This window comes from Apaloderma vittatum, unplaced genomic scaffold, assembly GCF_000703405.1.
Source record: "Apaloderma vittatum isolate BGI_N311 unplaced genomic scaffold, ASM70340v1 scaffold37204, whole genome shotgun sequence".
NCBI lineage: Eukaryota > Metazoa > Chordata > Aves > Trogoniformes > Trogonidae > Apaloderma > Apaloderma vittatum.
In genome coordinates, this window is record NW_009713936.1 from 256 (window position 1) to 7,099 (window position 6,844).

A 6,844-nucleotide genomic window follows, 5' to 3' on the forward strand; every position below is an offset into this window, starting at 1 on the left:
ACTGGTGGCAGGGCTGCAGCACAGGCTGGGTACTCCAACCAGCACCAGGTGCTGCACATCCCCAGGCATGGCCTGAGACAAGATACGGAGGAACTGAAGATGTCAGGTCAGCCCAGAAAGTCTTCAAGGACTCTCCTAGGTGGTGGGAGTCAAATCCCCCCCCGGCACAATCCCGTTCCTATAACCTGCAAGGAGCATCTGAAGAAAATTTTGCTTTTAATTACATCTAAGTACACTTAGGTTTTTGACTTGAAAGTAATCATTTAGTCTTCCGTCTGCTTTCACAATTAACGTGCACAGAATTTGAGCGGCAGGACCTGAGGGGGAAACAAGGGCCAAGCTATTGTTCAGCACAGATGAACCCCAGCTGGGCTGCAGATGCATGGAAGAGACTAAACCAACCTTTTTTTTCTCTCTACTAAGGCCAAGGAATGGAAAGCTCGTACTACAAAAAACCCAAAAAACAATCTAAAACTCTAAATCTACTAAAAAAAAAAACTCTACTAAAACTCAGTCATGAAGACTTAAAGTCTCTCTTGCCTTGCCAGCACGATTTTTATTTTTTACTGCTTCCAAATATCTACTATTTGAAAGAGGCTACACATGAGTAAACTACACTGAAATTTTATTTCTCCCATGAATGCAACAGAAAGAAAAACGATTTCACAGAAACACTCGCCAGCTGCTAAGTTCGAAATTTTCTTAAGGGAAGCCGATCAACAGGGCTCGGCCTGGGAACCGACCCTCCCCTGTGCACCCAGAGATCACTGTTGAGTCTGCGTTTTTATCCCATGGATAGATGTAAGTCAACACTTTTGAACGGTGTAATCCCTCCAGTTTACACACGGTCTACTGGATCTTTTGTTTTTGCATTTAAAACACCATGTTCCTCTTACTACTGTGATCTAGGAAGTTACCCACGGAGCAGATTGACACACGCAGCCCTTCTCGGCAGCGCTGCGATGTGAGCGTTAGCAATTTTGAACCCTGATTTACTTTTCGGGCACAGGTGCAGCAAGCGATCCAGCAGCACTGTGCCACTCACTGAGGTGGCACGAGTGTCATTTGGACAGGTGTCCTAGAGAAGTGTAAAAAGAGAACGGTGAAGTTAAAAAAAACCAAATCAACAACCCAAAGACCAGGAATCTGCTTTTAACTGATTCCATTTCCTTCACGCATTCAGCTTTCTCTCGAGGATCCCATCTACCGTGGGAACATCCCACCTACTTCAAGAGGAGATGCCTGCGCAGAACACACAGACACGGGGAATCAATTTGTTTTCTAGGTACTATAGTACCGCATTTGCTAAGAGTTCTTTCTTACATGGAAGCACCTTGCTGAGATGACAAGGTTGTTAGGGCAGCTGGATTTAGTCAGGGTAGGGATTCTTATGAAAATCATTCAAAATAATAATTTAAGAAAACCTCAACTAACATTAATAAATGTTTATACATTTTCTAAAAAAAATCTTACAGGTGTTTTCTGAACAGGCCTAACAACAACAACAACAAAATCAAACAACCTGTGAAGATTTAACTGAGCACATCACCATCCTATCAATAATTTTGACCAATAAGAACCAAAATTATTATTACCCTGAATTATAACAATTGAAATGTGGCTCCTAATTCCTGCAAGCACGTTTCATCCTTCAAGACGTTCCACATCCTGTCTGCCTTGGATTCCAGCAGAGTTCATGCTACATTGTCAGTGATGGCCACGTATGGTTACGGAAGAATAATTTATGTTCTGTTCTAGCGCATGCACCAGCTAATTGAACCTTTCTGGTTAACGATGGCATATGAAGCAGAACTAACAACTGTTGAGATATCGGACTGAGAGGGGAACGAAAGTCAGGGAAGCAAAATTAATATGGTAGTAGTGACAAACTTTTATAGACTTTTACCTGAATACCAAGAATATCATTTAAGGTAACAGCAGTTCTTGTTAGTGCTCAAAAATACTAAATGGAAAATTCTTTAAAATTAACACCCCCCATTATCCTAAGGGCAGATCTAACAGTAAGTGTGGTACATGTGCTCACGGCTTCTCTACTAACGGAACTCCATCGTGTCCTGGAACTCCTCAGGACAAACTCTGGATTTCTAGGGCTGCTCGTTTCTCATGTCTAAGCTCCTTCTATTTAAATATTTGGTCCTTTGCTTTCTTAATTCTAGTTGCCCATGTTATACAACACTCAGATTCTGGATTAACCAAAAAATATAAACACTAAACAACACACTACGGATTTACTGTGGCAGGCCCCTTGGCAGAATTCAGCCCCAGAATTTGTGTTTGTATCGCAAAGGTAGCCCATAAAACACATCCCTCGATGCATCTTCTCTCCACTGCCAGCAGCACGTAGAGGTGCGCTCGAGGCAGCCCAGCTGGCCCTGGGCCACCACTCCGACACAAAGTGGCACCTACAGGTTAACTCTGTCAGTCTCAGGCGATAGTTGAGGGTTGACAAGAGAATAAGATAAGCAAAAAGTAAAATTACACTACCTCTGCATGGACTTGTATCCTGTAGGGTCGGTAGCAAAAGATAATAAGCCCTTAAATTCCCAATTTTTGGCATCACTTTCAGTAATTGCCGTGTTCTGAAATAATACCTTTCTTTGCTGAAAAACCCCAATAGGGGATTTTAGCCCGTGAATGCTGTACCCATTCATCAGCCCAGGAGACGTGTCTGCCCAGCCTAGGACAGGGCAACACACGAAGCAAATCAGCCCTTGAGGGGAGCAGTGATACCTGTGACACCCGCGCCCTTCACAGGCTGCCGATCCCAGAGCTGTACGACTAGAGACAACAGAAACCAATAAAGCTGCAGCTCAGTAAACAACGTTTTTACTGTTAATTTGGTTGCGGCAGAAATTAAAAGAAAATTTAAAGATTGACACGGGATCAAAAATTAGACCAGTTTGGTGCACAGGAGATCTTGCTGACGTGCCACATGCGTCTCAGTCACGTACGTGTTGGACCCTTGTGGATTCTTATATTTTTTTCCTTGCCTTTGTCTGCTTTGGAGTGACATGTGATTTTTTTACATTTAACTCGCCACTGCATAGTTCAGAATTTGTGACCAACACGTGGCACTTATGAACAACTAGCAAGAAGACTTGTCTTGACATAAAGAGATAGGTAAAAAAAAAATAATAAAACTCCATCTTCAGGAGAAAAATAATACTTCGATTCTTTGGACTTTATTTTACTGAGTTGATTACAAATATACATAGCACTGAAGTATTTTTGTGGATAACATCCTATTGAACTCTACACAGGGACTGGAACGTCATAGAGATTTTTTCATTGCCACAAACCTTAAAGAAGGAAGGAGCACTGTCCTTTTATCCCAAATTCTCTTATTTGGACTGAGTTCACAATTCCTGTATTACCACAGTAGTATGAAAAGCACTTACATTCACAACAGACTCCTTGAATTTGATGTGAAGCCTGTAATTAGAAAGTGCAATGATGGCATCCTCTGCTCGTCCTACGTACTCCGTACTCTCGCCGTGAAGTTCAATGAACGGGACCTTCGGAATCAGGGGAAAATAAAAAAAAAAATCACCTTTTGAGAAACCAATTCCCAAAAGTATGTGCCTCCTGCGAGCAGACACTCAAGCACACAGCATCATAAATCAAAATGAAACACTACTGAGAATTCTGCCCAGCCACTACAGCTCAGAAGGGAAGTCTTGGGTAAGATTCGTTCAGAGGTTAATTGCAGCATTTTTTACAAGTTATCCCTGATTTTCTCTTCATTTTCCTGAGTACTAAGTGCTTGGTCAGGGAAAGTAATGAATTTTTTCAAAAAAATCAGAGCAAAAATATCCTCACTTTTTGGCAAGTGGGATCTATGCTCCCACTCCTTACTTCATGGAGAGTGTTACTTCCATAATGTTATCACTTTCACCCTGAAGTGGGCAAAACACCTACGATGAATAATCTTCAACGCTAGTGGCCCAAAATAGTCACCAAACAAGCTCAGGTAACCCGAGCAGACTGGACAGTTAAACACTACACAGCTCAAGTCAGTTAGACAAACATTTCTCACTGCAAATAGGGAACAGGCAACACGCTGCCGTTTATCCAGTTAGAAAACCTGCAGCTCTATTACACCGCACGTCAAAACTGCAACTGTTCCAAAATGTGATTTAAGCTCCAGTTAGCTGAGCAAAAAGGTAAATGCTCAACTTGAAAATTACCTGCGTTTACATTCATCTTGGCTTAAATTAATTAAAAATGCTTCCTATTCAAATGAAACAAGTCACCTCTTCAAATGCTAGGAATGCTCACGTGGATAAATAATTTGAACTGCTTTTAAAAGGAACTTGAAAAAATGAAGAAAACAAAATGTCCATCTTGTGCAAGATAATTCAAGCCAGTACAGTCAGACTTTTGGCTTCTTGGTAATAAGAAGTAATGGCAGTATTTAACTAGTTTAGTGGTATTTTGTTTAAAAAAAAGAAAAAGAGTCCTAAACTGTAAAAAAACCCAAACAACAGCATTTGAAATTACTACACAAGTAATGGCTACACCTTTCAGACATTCTTGTCGTATAATGCACGAGTTCTCTGTCCTAACAACAATACACGAGCATGTAAAGTGTTTTTCTCCCATTCCCGTGCTCAATAGCAAATGAAAACTCGATGGGAGAGGCCAGAGAACCCTCAGCCCAGCTGGGGATATTCCAATCTTAACTGGCGAGGAGCAGCGCGGCGATTACCTGAAGGTTCTCATCCTCTCGGATCAGCTGCTTCCTGGGAAAAATCTGATTAGCCTGGATGCATTCAAGGCTGTGCTGGGTCTCTTCATCCTGAGAAACAAAGCGTTACGGTTCACTTCAGCACCGGCGCTTGCTGCCTTCTGCCCCGCACGACAAGCTAGCAGTGACCGACGGAAAGCTCAAGCAGGATGATGTGTTTAGAGAATTCAGGTATCAGTAATTTACAAAAGTTATTCAACCTGCCAAGATAACCACTCAGGCAACTAAATATATTACAAACACATTTCCTTCCTGCAGCCTGAGTAATAAAGTCATTAAAACCCCCTTGTAATAGTATTAGGAGAAAGGCATTAGCCTAGTCTAGCGCTACACTTAGAACCCAACAACCCCGCGTGCAATCCTTAGTTCTCTAACGTTTTTCAGATTTTAGCCTATTCTGCTCCGTAACAGCCCCTGCAAATCCCTTTTGCTTACCATGACAGGCCCTGGATAGGAGGAGAAATCCTCGTCTTTACTCACAATACTTTGAGGATCTTCTTCACTTGTTATTAAAATCTAGAAAAGCAGAAAAGTACAGCGATGAAGTTGAATTCATTTCCTTTTGGCAAACAAACACAAATGAACGCTTAAAGACTGAGAATTCAGCTGTTCGAAAACTTGCAGATGGTGATTCACAAACACGGAGGCTACAAAACCAAAGGGATCGTGGCGATCGTTTCTTCTGATCTGTTACGTAACCCCCACTGTCAGATCCTCCTGAAGTAATCTTGTTTCAACTTCGGCACATGAATTAGAATCCATACACAGATAAAGCTCATCATTTTATAATTATGACTCAGAACTATAATGCACGAATCAAATATCCAGTTTATTGCACCAACCTTTCCCGACAACTACACGCTAGTGACTTGTTCTCTCCGCTACCTAAAAATCCCCCGATCTTGGATCACTTGCAAATTCTCTGGAAATACTTCAGACAGTTTATGCAGTTGACCCTCTTAGGAGCTACCATTTGATTTTGAGATCTATCTTAGATCAAATATTTTTTCCACTTCAGGTAGGTTCTCCCCTTTCTTTAAAGAAAGGATTCCTCCAGGTGCTTTACAGGTTTTTGTGGTTTATGGCACATAAAAGACACAAACAAAAATACATCAGTCGAGCTGGCTCGGTTCTCAGTTCACACATTCTCGTACGCATATATTTCCCATTATCAGTGTTGTGGTTGACAGAAAACCACTGTGAACCCATGAGCTCACAAGCACAGCACGGTTGCAGGAAGCCTGAACTACGTCCTGTAGGTTGTAGAGAATATTTACAAAGGGAAAAGGAGCAGCAGACACACACGTTCTGAAACTAAACCACCCCACTGTCCTCACAACAGTCAATGAGAAGAAAGCATCAAGCTGCCCTCCAAACCAAATGTCTTCATGTCCCCAGGAGGGGACAAAGAGCACAGAAAAGCTCAAAATTTGTTTCAGACCTGTGCCGCTTGCAGAGGACATTACGAGGAAGTTACGAGCAGAATCAAGCTGGAGCTGCCACTAATTTGCTAAAAACTAATGCAAAATGTAGATAAAAAAAATCCTGGTTTTAAACAAGAAAAACAGAAGCTAGAAGACTTGATAAATGTCTGAATCTATCAACTACAGAAAGTGCTAAGGAGAAACAGAAAAACCATACCGAAATTTCTGCGCCTGCAAGAACAATGGAGAGTAGGAACAATCTTTTAAGTTACCAGAAACAAAGGAAACCTAGAAATGCCATCTACCCACAGCAAGATGAAGATAGTGTTACCGTTAATATTGGCTCAAAAAACCCCGAAGAATTAAACATCTTTGTTTCCAAAGAAGCAGTAGAAGGAAGAGGGTTCATATGTGACCCATGTTGTACCTGATGAGAATACTCAAATAAATCAGAGCAATTAATGCTAAAAAAGGCCGTGAATTCATCAGGTTGGATTATTTTAATGTATCGGGGGCCATAAAATTCAAACTCGTGTATTCAAAACGTGAGCTGGTGCTTGATTCCAGCACGACTTGCTACTTGATGTACGCTGCGCTTGGGTACACTTATCTTCCAAAACCACGTCTACTCTTGCAGATACCAAGAAAGGAG

At 41.6% G+C, this 6,844-nt stretch overlaps 1 long non-coding RNA gene across 1 annotated transcript in view; it reads right to left on the reverse strand.

Annotated features, from left to right (window-relative positions):
• Positions 1-3,420: 3,420 nt before the first annotated feature.
• Positions 3,421-6,844, reverse strand: part of LOC104273281 — a 29,372-nt gene continuing 25,948 nt past the window's right edge. Inside the window, exons 3-5 of the long non-coding RNA XR_717810.1 lie at positions 5,204-5,284; positions 4,730-4,819; positions 3,421-3,536 (exon numbers count right to left, since the gene is read on the reverse strand). This is a non-coding gene — a long non-coding RNA (uncharacterized LOC104273281). The remainder of the gene's footprint in view (positions 3,537-4,729; positions 4,820-5,203; positions 5,285-6,844) is intronic.